The following is a 12,866-nucleotide window of genomic DNA, read 5'->3' on the forward strand; positions in this document are numbered from 1 at the left end:
AAAGTATGTGAACCCTTGGATTTAATAACTGGTTGAACCTCCTTTTGGCAGCAATAACGTCAACCAAATGTTTCCTGTAGTTGCAGATCAGACGTACACAACGGTCAGGAGTAATTCTTGACCATTCCTCTTTACAGAACTGTTTCAGTTCAGCAATATTCTTGGGATGTCTGGTGTGAATCGCTTTCTTGTGGTCATGCCACAGAATCTCAATCGGGTTGAGGTCAGGACTCTGACTGGGACACTCCAGAAGGCGTATTTTCTTCTGTTTAAAGGGTTTCTACCACTTCGGTGTGACATATTTAGCTGTCAGACACTAGCGATCCGCTAGTGTCTGCTCTGGCCAACCATCCTAATATAATTGCTTTTGGGGCGGTGGTTTGGCTAAAAAAACTACTTTTATTAATATGCTAATGAGCCTCTAGGTGCTATGGGGGCGTCATTAGCACCTAGAGGCTCCGTCTACCTTCAGAAACTGCCGCCGCCGAGCGCGTCCCTCCAGCCCGCCCATCTCCTCCTGAATGCGATCCTCGTATGTATTCTGCGCATGCGCAGTGAATGTCTGACCGCTTCCGAGCTCAGACATCTCCACTGCGCCTGCGCGATGACGCCATAGTGCTTCGAGGAACAGGCGCAGTGGAGATGTCTGAGCAGGGAAGCTGTCAGACATTTACTGCGCATGCGCAGAATACATACGAGGATCGCATTCAGGAGGAGATGGGCGGGCTGGAGGGATGCGCTGGGGGCGGCAGTTTCTAAAGGTAGTCGGAGCCTCTAGGTGCTAATGACGCCCCCATAGCACCTAGAGGCTCATTAGCATATTAATAAAAGTAGTTTTTTTAGCCAAACCACCGCCCCAAAAGCAATTTATATTAGGATGGTTGGCCAGAGCAGACACTAGCGGATCGCTAGTGTCTGACAGCTAAATATGTCACACCGAAGTGGTAGAAACCCTTTAAGCCATTCTGTTGTTGATTTACTTCTATGCTTTGGGTTGTTGTCCTGTTGCAAAATCCATCTTCTGTTGAGCTTCAGCTGGTGGACAGATGGCCTTAAGTTCTCTTGCAAAATGTCTTGATAAACTTGGGAATTCATTTTTCCTTCGATGATATCAATCCGTCCAGGCCCTGACGCAGCAAAGCAGCCCCAAACCATGATGCCCCCACCACCATACTTCACAGTTGGGATGAGATTTTGATGTTGGTGTGCTCTGCCTCTTTTTCGCCACACATAGTGTTGTGTGTTTCTTCCAAACAACTCAGCTTTGGTTTCATCTGTCCACAGAATATTTTGCCAGTACTGCTGTGGAACATCCAGGTGCTCTTGTGCAAACTGTAAACGTGCAGCAATGGGTTTTTTTTTTGGACAGCAGTGGCTTCCTCTGTGGTATCCTCCCATGAAATCCATTCTTGTTTAGTATTTTACATATCATAGATTCGCTAACAGGGATGTAAGCATATGCCAGAGACTTTTGTAAGTCTTTAGCTGACACTCTAGGATTCTTCTTCACCTCATTGAGCAGTCTGTGGTCATGCAGTCATCTTTACAGGACGGCCACTCCTAGGGAGAGTAGCAGCAGTGCTGAACTTTCTCCATTTATAGACAATTTGTCTTACCATGGACTGATGAACAGCAAGGCTTTTGGAGATACTTTTATAACCCTTTCCAGCTTTATCCAAGTCAACAATTCTTAATCGTAGGTCTTCTGAGAGCTCTATTGTCCGAGGCATCATTCACCTCAGGCAATGCTTCTTGTGAAAAGCAAACCCAGAACTGGCGTGTGTTTTTTATAGGGCAGAGCAGCTGTAACCAACACCTCCAATCTCATCTCATTGATTGGACTCCAGTTGCCTGACACCTCACTCCAATTAGCTCTTGGAGATGTCATTAGTCTAAGGGTTCACATACTTTTTCCACCTGCACTGTGAATGTTTACATGGTGTGTTCAATAAAAACGTTTAATTCTTTGTGTGTTATTAGTTTAAGCAGACTGTGATTGTCTATTGTTGTGACTTAGATGAAGATCAGATCACATTTTATGACCAATTTGTGCAGAAATCCATATCATTCCAAAGGGTTCACATACTTTTTCTTGCAACTGTATTACCCTTTTAGGCGGAGTGCCTCCATACTGTATCGGTAGGACAGTATCAGAGTGCACAGCAATGAAGGGGTTAACCAGTGCACGTCTTTTCTGTGAGGAGACGTCCGGGGTCCTGTAGGTAGAGTGTCAGCTCCGGGGCGCAGCTCTGTGTGTTGTATCCAGTGTAGACGCGCATTGTCTTGGTGAGCAGGTAGGTACCAGGCAGGCAGGAAGGTGAGTGACATACCTTGGGTCCGCACAGTCACACCGCACGTTACTTACAATAAGACCAGTTCTCCACAGACGCTGGCCCCGCCCTCAGTACTGACGTCAGGCACACGGGGGCGGGGCCTCAAGTTCTCCTGCGGGTGCTATAGGCTAAGGAGCCTGCGGGCGGGGCCGGAGCGGTGCCTGTGGGGAGTCGGTCTCAATTCCCCACGCTCAGTGTGTGCGGGAGGCTGGAGGCTCCTGTGGCGCTTTCCTTGGATTATTGTGTGAGAGACCTTCCTGAGGAGCCGGCAGCAGCATGACTCCACAGCGCCCACAGGGGCTTCAGGTGAGTGAGGGCATAGAATAGAGAGGAGCCAACCTGCAGCCTTAAAGGGACACTGAACTCTGCCTTCCTTCCACTTGTGCTGGGACGGGGCGGAGGACATGTTTACTGATGGGCTCCTTGACAGGACGCTACTTGTAGTCCAGGGTGAGGGGCCCTATGACAGTGATGTGTCGCTGAGGGTTGGCTCCTGTTCACATTGGCTTCTTAGTTTCCACTTTTAAAGGGTTCATGTGGGATACATGTTGTAAAGAATGAGCTATAGTGTGAACAGCCTTACCTTCTATAGTATATATCCGCCATGGGGCCCCAGCCTGTTGTACAGGGGTGGCCCTTTCAGCACAGGTATTGGCTGATACCTATGTTGCCATATTGTAACTTTATACTTTGGTCCTTGGTGACAAAATACTTCTTAGACATAATAGGAATATCCGAAATATAGGAAAATGTGACAGAACTGGTCCAGATGGAAGGTGATGTCCTCTATAGCAGCCAGAAGCAGCACCCGATCGGTTGTTCCAGGTGACTTGTCCTGATAAACCCCCCCCCCCCCCATTATATATGATCCTTATGATATATTGATCCATAAATCCTGCGGAGAGATCACAGCGGAGTTCCTCATTGATGTGGTTGTGTCACAGCATTGGGAAGTGATAGATTCCTTCAGCCGCTAATAAACACCATGTGAAAGGTGCCCTGACCGGCTGGAGTAACCAGTTCTGCAGAAGATGAAGAGCCGCAGTCACGCTTGCGCTGTTATTAATCCTTCAAGGAAAGCATTACAGGCACTTCCCCACAAAGCGCTGTTACTGGATGGTAAAGTGAACTTCTAACAAGTGTCTGAAGAGCTCCCCCACAATACAGTCATTAGATGACTGCTGGGGCCCCCTCCATGCCTGCACCAGGGCCAACCTGCCTCTTTTTTTTTTTTTTTTTTTCTTTTTCTTTTTCTTTGTCTTCCAGAATTTTGACCACCTGAAATCCAGCAGTAAGAGTCCTATAATAAGGCCTCATGCACATGACTGTATGTATTTTGCGGTCCGCAAAAAATACGTATGACGTCCGTGTGCATTCTGTATTTTGCGGAATAGAACAGCTGTCCCCTAATAGAACAGATCCTTCCTTGTCCGTAATGCGAACAATAAAAGGAAACGTTCTATTTTTTTTTTGCGGACATACAGAAACTGAATGCACACGGAGTGACTTCCGTTTTTTTTTTTTATGCGGACTGAAATAAATGGTTTTGTATACTGTCTGCAAAAAATAACTGAACAGCCACGGAAAGAAAATACGTTTGTGTGCATGAGTCCTAAGGCAGTCATCACAGATGGCCGATTTTACGTTAGAAATTTTTGCAACTGAAAATCTGTTCCATTAAGGCCCTATGCACACAAGACGGATGGGCTTTGCGTACCGAAAATCGTAGATCTGCAAAATAATGATAGCAGCCACGTGCAAGCCGCCATTTTTTTGTTGTAGGAATGTCTTTTTTGCAGGGCCCTGGAATGGACATACAGATATGGACCGCACACGGTGTGCTGTCTGGCATATTTTGCAGCCTGGATGAAATGTGCAAAAATTGTGGATGGGATGCGGACAGAAAACGGATCTGCAAAAAATATGGGTGACATCCGTGTGCATTCCGTATTTTGCGGAACAGAACAGTTGGCCCCTAATAGAACAGTACTATCCTTGTATGTAATGTAGACAATAATAGGACATTTTTTGCAGAACGGAAATATGGACATACGGAATACACATGGAGTAACTTCCGTTTTTTTTTTTTTGCGGACCTATTGAAGTGAACGGTTCCGCATACGGTCTGCAAAAAAACCCAGAATGGACACAGAGAGAAAATACGTTTGTGTGTATGAGCCCTAATGCTGAGAGTAGGGATGAGCGAATCGGCTTCGGATTAAACATCTGAAGTCGATTCGCATAAAACCTTGTTTCAATACTGTACGGAGCAGATAAGCCAAAGTTATTGCTCGCGAGACTTCCAGTAATTTCAGACTTCTAGTTATTGACCATTTAAAGGGAACCTGTCACCGGGATTTTGTGTATAAAGCTGAGGACATGGGTTGCTAGATGGCCGCTAGCACGTCCGCAATACCCAGTCCCCATAGCTCTGTGTGCTTTTATTGTGTAAAAAAAAAACGATTTGATCCATATGGAAATTACCCTGGGATGAGTCTTGTACGTGAGATGAGTCAGGGACAGGACTCATCTCAGGTCAGTTTCCATATGGATCAAATCGTTTTTTTTACACAATAAAAGCACACAGAGCTATGGGGACTGGGTATTGCGGATGTGCTAGTGGCCATCTAGCAACCCATGTCCTCAGCTCTATACACAAAAAATCCCGGTGACAGGTTCCCTTTAAGGCTAGTTTCACACCAGCGTTCTCTCTGCCGGAATTCACCGGATCTAGCGCTGCCGGATGCGGACGGAATGTCCCATTAAGTATAATTCTGCTGTATAAAATGTGGTGACGGGTTCTCTTTAATACGTATGTTGTACATTAGTGGGGGCACATCGACTTTCAGCAGCCTATATAATCGCTATGCACATCTTGCTGTTTGTTTAACCCAAGTGTCAGGATTGAAAGGTTATAGCTTAGACTCTGCACTGAAACGTATCCATCAAACATGTCTAGAAGGCAAGAGGGGTATGTGCTGATAGGGAAGCTATGTATTGGCAATGGGTGATGTACCTGACTGAATGCATATACAGTGGCACCTGCCAGAGCCTTTTTAGTGTTGGGAAATTGAATTTCTTAAACACATTGTGCACAAATCCTCACATCTCATCAGTTGTGGTGCATTATTAAAGGGGCTGTCCACCTTCAGGGGACCCAGGCCCCCCATGTTGCTGGACCTGCAGACGGAAGCACACTTACCTGCTCCCCACTGCTGACTTCCGGCTCCTCCAGCCCCCTACCCGCACGCTCTGCCTGCTCATCAACATCCGCTTTGACGTGGATTAATGTGATGCATGGGGATACGTCACTGCTGTGGCCAGTCATTAGAGAGCAGGTAAGTATGCTTCCCTCCGCAGGTCTGGTGACAGTGCAGGGTGGGGTGGTGGTGGTGGTTTTGAAAGTCTCCCTTAAAGAGGGCACCCCCTTTAAGTTTATACCCAGTGGGCTATGTACACCTTCCAGGAAGCCTCTATTCCTGTATGAATGTACAGTATGGGCCCATGGCAGGATCCATACAACATACATGAGGCCTAAGGGCATATGCACACAGCAGTGTAGTTTATGTGGATTTTACCACACCAAATCTGCACCAAAATCAATGTATTACTTGCTGATTTTGATGTGAATTTGCCCCATACGTGTATCTCAACCCTTTGCATTGCAAAGCGTGAAATCTGCAGAGAAAATCCTCACGAACAATTGACATGGTGTGGATTTCAAATTCTGCACCATTTCCACATATTAAAAAAAAAAACACATAGGAGGGGGAGATTGATCAAAACGAGTGTAAAGGAAAACTCGCTTAGTTGCCCCTAGCAACCAATCAGATTCCACTTTTCTTTTTCCCAAGGATCTCCGAAAAATGAAAGGTGGCTTGGTCGCTATGGGCTATTAGGTCAGTTTTTGTTATACTCGTTTTGATAAATGTCCCCCACAATGTACATCAGATTTGGGGTCATCCATACTGTGTGTATGTGGCCTTAATGTTCATATTTCACTGCTAATCACATCTACTTGGATAAAGCTTAACCTCTTCCGGACACATGACGTACCGGTACGGCGTGATGTCCCGGTACTTAAGGACACATGACGTACCAGTACGTCATGTGTAGTTCCGATCACCGCCGCCCGACGGGTGGTGATCGGAACAAGGTGCATGCTCAAATCATTGAGCAGGTACCCGGGTACACTGCCTTCTGGTGACGAGCCTGTGAGATCCAGCCCCCTGGATCTCACAGGCCGGCAGCTGTATGAGTAATGCACAAAGTATTACTCATACAGCTAATGCATTCCAATACAGAAGTATTGGAATGCATTGTAAAGGGGATTAGACCCCCAAAACTTGAAGTCCCAAAGTGGGACAAAAAATAAAGTGAAAAAATAAAGTTTTCCCCTTCCCAAAATTAAGTTTCAAGTAAAAATAAACAAAAACGTTATTTTCCCCAAAGAAAGTAAAAAAAAAAATTGGTAAAAATTTGGGAGAAAAAAAAGGTATCGCCGCGCCCGTATCGACCGGCTCTATAAACATATCACATGACCTAACCCCAAATAAAAACTGTGCTAAATAAAAAAAAAAATGGTCACCTTACATCACAAAAAGTACAACAGCAAGCGATCAAAAAGGCGTATGCCCACCAAAATGGTACCAATCTAATGTTACCTCATCCCGCAAAAAATGGGCCCCTACCTAAGACAATCGCCCAAAAAATAAAAAATAAATATGGCTCAGAACATGGAGACACTAAAACATAATTTTTTTTAAAAAAAAGCTGTTATTGTGTCAAACTTAAGTAAATAAAAAAAAGTATACTTATTAGGTAATGCCGCGTCCATAATAACCTGCTCTATAAAAATATCACCTGACCTAAAAATGTGTAAAAAAAAAACAAAAAACTTTTTGGTCACCTTACATTACAAAAAGTGTAATGGCAAGCGATCAAAAAGTCATACGCACCACAAAATAGTGCCAATCAAACCGTTATCTCATCCCGCAAAAATCATACCCTACCCAAGATAATCGCCCAAAAACTGAAAAAACTATGGCTTTCAGGCTATGGAAACACTAAAACATAATTATTATTTTTTGTTTCAAAAATGAAATTATTGTGTAAAACTTACATAAATAAAATAGAATACATATTAGGTATCGCTGCGTCCGTGACAACGTGGTCTATAAAAATACCACATTATCTAACCTGTCAGATGACAGTTGTAAATAAAAACTAAAAACTGTGCCAAAACAGCTATGTTACCTTGCCTCACAAAAGTGTAATATAGAGCAACCAAAAATCATATGTACCCTAAACTAGTACCAACAAAACTTCCACCCTATCCCGTAGTTTCTAAAATGGGGTAACTTTTTTTAGTTTCTACTCTAGGGGTGCATCAGGGGAGCTTCAAATGGGACATGATGTCAAAAAACCAGTTCAGAAAAATCTGCCTTCCAAAAACCGTATTGCATTCCTTTCCTTCTGCGCCCTGCCGTGTGCCCTCACAGCAGTTTACGACCACAAATGGGATGTCAAACTCGTGGCCCTCCAGCTGTTGCAAAACTACAACTCCCATCATGCCTGGGCATACTACAGCTATCAGGGAATGATGGGAGTTGTAGTTTTGCAACATCTGGAGGGCCATGAGTTTGACATCCATGACATATGGGGTGTTTCTGTAAACTACAGAATAAGGGCCATAAATATTGAGTTTTGTTTGGCTGTTAACCCTTGCTTTGTAACTGGTAAAAAAATTATTAAAATGGAAAATCTGCCCAAAAAGTGAAATTTTGAAATTGTATCTCTATTTTCCATTTATTCTTGTGGAACACCTAAAGGGTTAACTACGTTTGTAAAATCAGTTTTGAATACCTTGAGGGGTGTAGTTTCTAGAATGGTCATTTTTGGGTGTTTTTTATTATGTAAGCCTCACAAAGTGACTTCAGACCTGAACTGGTCCTTAAAAAGTTGTTTTTTGAAAATTTGAGAAATTTTAAGATTTGCTTCTAAGCCTTGTAACATCCCCCAAAAATAAAATGTCGTTCCCAAAATGATTCTAACATGAAGTAGACATATGGGGAATGTCAAGTAATAACTATTTTTGTAGGTATTACTATGTATTATAGAAGTAGAGAAACGGAAATTTGCAAATTTTTCCAAATTTTTGGCAAACTTGGTATTTTTTTTTCTAAATAAAAATGATTTTTTTAACTTCATTTTACCAGTGTCGTGAAGTACAATATGTGACATTTTAAAGTTATCACCACATAAAGTGACAGTGGTCAGATTTGCAAAAAAATTACTGGTCCTTAAGGTGAAAATGAGCCTGGTCCCTAAGGGGTTAAAGAGGTTTTCCCATGAAAAATATTCTACAATTTTCAAACCAGTACCTGGATCTGAATACTTTTGTAATTGCATGTAATTAAAAATTTAGCATAGGCTCTGAGTTATTCAATAAAATGTATCTGTATAGCGCCACCTGCTGTTTTTTTTTTCTCTATGTCCCGCTCACTAAGATGGCCGCACATGCTCAGTTTCATCCTTCAACTGCCTCCTGAGCTGTGATAGGGAGAACTGAGACACGCCTCCTGAGCTGTGATAGGGAGAGATGAGACATGCCCCCTTATTAGCTGCAGCAGAGAAGACACTCCCCTTGAGCTGTCAGCTTGTTTTAGAGGGGTATTCCCATCTTTGACAATGGGGGCATATCGCTAGGATATGCCTCAATTGTCTGATAGGTGTGGGTCCCAGCGCTGGGACCCGCACCTATATTGAGAACGGAGCGGGGAGCGCTGTGGCTGGAGGACCCCAGTTTTCCCGGGGTCCGTCCACCACTAAGCTCTAATCCCCGCCTCTCCCATAGAAGTGAAGGAGAGCGCACTGCGCATGCACGGCCCATACACGGCCCATGCTTCCATTCATTTCTATCTGGCAGACGTCAATAGCTGAGGCGGCACTCAGCGGCCCCTTAGAAATGAATGGATGGCGGCTGCGCATGCGTCTCCTTTCAGGGCTCCGTTCTCTATATATGACAATGGGGGCATATCCTAGCGACATGGCGCCGTTGTCTGAGATGAGAAAACCTCTTTAATCTAGCAGAGAAATGAATGGGGAGATCTCTGGCTCCATGTGAGGTACAGGGCTGGTTCTAGCTTTGTTAGAAAGAGATTGTCATGTCCTATATGATGTCTGTCATTTTTTACATTAATCGCAGGATTACCCCTGTAAATGTACTGGTAAAGGGCATTCCAGCGCCCATCAGATCACACAGCCATCATCTTATGCTGTTAGTCTATTTCTGGTTATATGTTTAAGTTTGTCGTCTCATTTAGGCTACTTTCACACTAGCGTTCGATCGGATCCGTTCTGAACGGATCCGATCATATTAATGCAGACGGAGGCTCCGTTCAGTACGGATCCGTCTGCATTAATAACTTAGAAAAAAAGTGTGAAAGTAGCCTGAGCGGATCCGTTCAGACTTTCAATGTAAAGTCAATGGGGGACGGATCCGCTTGAAGATTGAGCCATATGGTGACATCTTCAAGCGGATCCGTTCCCATTGACTTACATTGTAAGTCTGAACGGATCCGCTCGCCTCCGCACGGCCAGGCGGACAGCTGAACGCTGCAAGCAGCGTTCAGCTGTCCGCCTGTCCGTGCGGAGGCGAGCGGAGCGGAGGCTGAACGCCGCCAGACTGATGCAGTCTGAGCGGATCCGCTCCATTCAGACTGCATCAGGGCTGGACGGAGGCGTTCGGGTCCGCTCATGAGCTCCTTCAAACGGAGCTCACGAACGGACCTATGAACGCTAGTGTGAAAGTAGCCTAAGTCAGGTCTTTCTGTTTGCAAATCTACTGATCTAGCTTCTAGATGGGACAAACCCAGGCACTCGGCATACACAAAAATATATCTTTATTGAAATTGCTAAAATAAATAAATAGATGCATAAATTGGCAAAGTCAGACACAACCACATGGAGAGAGAGCACACAACACGTCGGGACATCAGGTTATAGCATTGCAAGTAGTGGAAGGTGGGATAGGCAAACAAGTATAAATAAATACCAAATTATGTGCCCCCCCCACCTAGATAAAAAACCATGATTCACAACATGTACACAATACGGACCCGGCTAGTGGCACCTCCAAGAGACCCCAACACGTGTTTCGCGTCAGCTTCCTCAGGGGGGAGTAAATCTACTGATCTGTTGAACTGTACTGTTTTGTAACTGATGCCGATATTTCCGTATCCACTTATACCATAGCGACGTACAGCGCAGCACCAGATAGAATGGCTCTGGAGAGGGAAGCTAAGGCCCGGTGTTATGTGACTGGTTCCCTCTGAACCCTCTTCTCCTTGCGGAGTGCTGGTACTGGGGCGTCTATTGCTGAACCTTGTAACAAATGTTTCAGCAAGTTTCCTCCCATCTTGCAACACGTTGTAGATGATGCCATATGAACTAATGCTGCCTTCTTGCAAGACGTCTTACAGCACTGTCTAGCCCTCATTCAGTGGCCGCAGCTCTCCTCCCTTCTCTGAAACTAACATGAACCAATTGTCTTAATAGAATAAACAATGTCTAGTTTCTTTGCAGCTCTCCGGCGTCCCGGCAGACCCCTAGAGCGAGATGAATTAGCAATTTTCTGCTCATTAGATGCTTCAGTTTCTAATAAATAGACATTTTATTCCAGATGCTGCCAGCAAAAACCCCCACAATGCCCATCACTATATCCTGGCGCGCCGCGGGTTCATTATTAGCGATAAACTGAAGACATGGAAAACGAGGAAGACTCATTTTAGCACCATGTAGAAGACCCGAGAGTTTCTTGCACATAGGCATACTAGTACTTTTCATCCTCATATGCATATACTATCCTAAGGCGTATTTCACACGTGCGTTACGGAATTAATCAGGGCTTGTTCAGGGGAAAACTGCTGGTTCACCAAGTTCCATCAGTTTTGTCTGCGATTGCGTTCAGTGTTGAAGTTTTTTTTCCACACCGGTGCAACCAATGATGTATTTTTCTCACATGTGAAGAAACACTGAAGAATAACCCTCAACATCTCCTAGCAACCAAATCAGTGAAAACTGCATTGCATCCAAACCTTCTATTTTTTTCATGCAAGCCCCAGTCACTTCAATGGAGCCAGAGGTGCGCGAAAAACACGCAATATAGAACGTGCACAGACCCAAAGAAATGAATGGGTAGAGATTCAGTCCGGAGGCTGTCCGTTCACGACACGTATCTTATCCGGATGGAAAACTCGCTTGTGTGAAAGAGGCCTTAGGATTTTCAGGTCCTCTTATATTGCTATCCTATCCTCCTGATAGGGCGGGTTCCGACACCCTGGAGCTGGCTACTGCGGTGCTGATCACATTCACGTCCATGGGAGCAGCACTGCAGTAACTATACACACAGCAAGGGTGCAGGGTGTTAGCACCCCGACGATTAGGTGCTGATGGCTTATCCTGAGGACAGGCAGGCAATATAAATGGGAAAACTCCTTTATTTTCTATTATTTTTTCAATGAAGATTGTTTTCTGTAATTTTTTGTTTTTATCCGACGGCTCATGGGATCCGTTGGCTTCTGGTGATTTTATACTAGGAAGCAGTGGCGTACATAGAGAAATAAGGGCCCCATAGCAAAGATCAAACCTGGCCCCCACAAAGGGCAGAAGGGCTCCTGTCTAAACCCTTTTCAATGTTACGGCTTTTCATTTGCAGTTCAAGGCATTTTATTCATGTCACATCACACAGTATTCATGATCTAGTAATTTATCTGAAGCGCAATTGATTATAGGTATTAGATTACGTGACCGGATGTTTCGGCCTGTCAAGGCCTTCTTCAGCGGTCTATTATCTATGGCAAAATAACATAGATGCTATGAGGCTCTGGATATATACACACACAAAAGAAATGAAATAAATTAAAAGGGAAACAAGTGCATAATCAAATAGGTCGATGGAGTAAACATATAAATAAGTTCGGAACAGGCAGGAGTACATGTGGCATCATGCGCTAACAAATCGAATACATTACAGAATATATAGAAAAAGGAGGAAACGTGGTAACTTGACACGGTAAGTCTGGTGGGAGGCAAAATCATGCATAGACATTACTTGTATATAAAGTGTAGGATGTACAGTATAGGATGTATAAAAGGGCCATCCCAGTGAAGGAATGAGGTCCAGTTGCAAAAAGTGTGGCTAAGTATATAATGTGGATTAAGTGGGTTGTTGAAAAGGAATCCAGGGGTCTAATGCTGGTGGCCGTTAGTAATGTAAATAGTAGGTATGACTAGCAGGGGAGCGCTGGATCATAGGATCTGTGTCTGAATGCACGCCTTATTTAAAATGTATGGGCTTCCCGGGGAGGCGATCACATGGTCCGGACGTCATTTGACGCAGGCGCCCCAAGCGTGCATTCCACCTGTGCGTCCCACGGCTTTGAATCCAGCGATCGGCATCTTCGGGCTCCCTCAAGCGGTAATGGATGCTATGTACCTAAAAGTAGACACTAGTGGGTGACTTTATATAGG

General features: G+C 44.5%; 1 protein-coding gene across 6 annotated transcripts in view; it reads left to right on the forward strand.

The window, feature by feature from the left end:
- The window catches only part of PLD1 (phospholipase D1), a 254,625-nt gene that overhangs the window by 118,427 nt on the left and 123,332 nt on the right, over positions 1–12,866 (forward strand). For 2 of the 6 annotated variants that reach the window (XM_044288585.1, XM_044288590.1), the window contains exon 1: positions 2,510–2,639. The exons of the other annotated variants lie outside the window; for them this stretch is intronic. The gene's annotated coding sequence lies outside the window, so the exon portion shown is untranslated. Of the gene's footprint in view, positions 1–2,509; positions 2,640–12,866 lie in introns of those variants that run through there. 6 annotated transcript variants of the gene reach the window in all.

The sequence above is a fragment of the Bufo gargarizans genome, chromosome 4, assembly GCF_014858855.1.
Source record: "Bufo gargarizans isolate SCDJY-AF-19 chromosome 4, ASM1485885v1, whole genome shotgun sequence".
In the NCBI taxonomy this organism is placed as follows: Eukaryota; Metazoa; Chordata; class Amphibia; order Anura; family Bufonidae; genus Bufo; species Bufo gargarizans.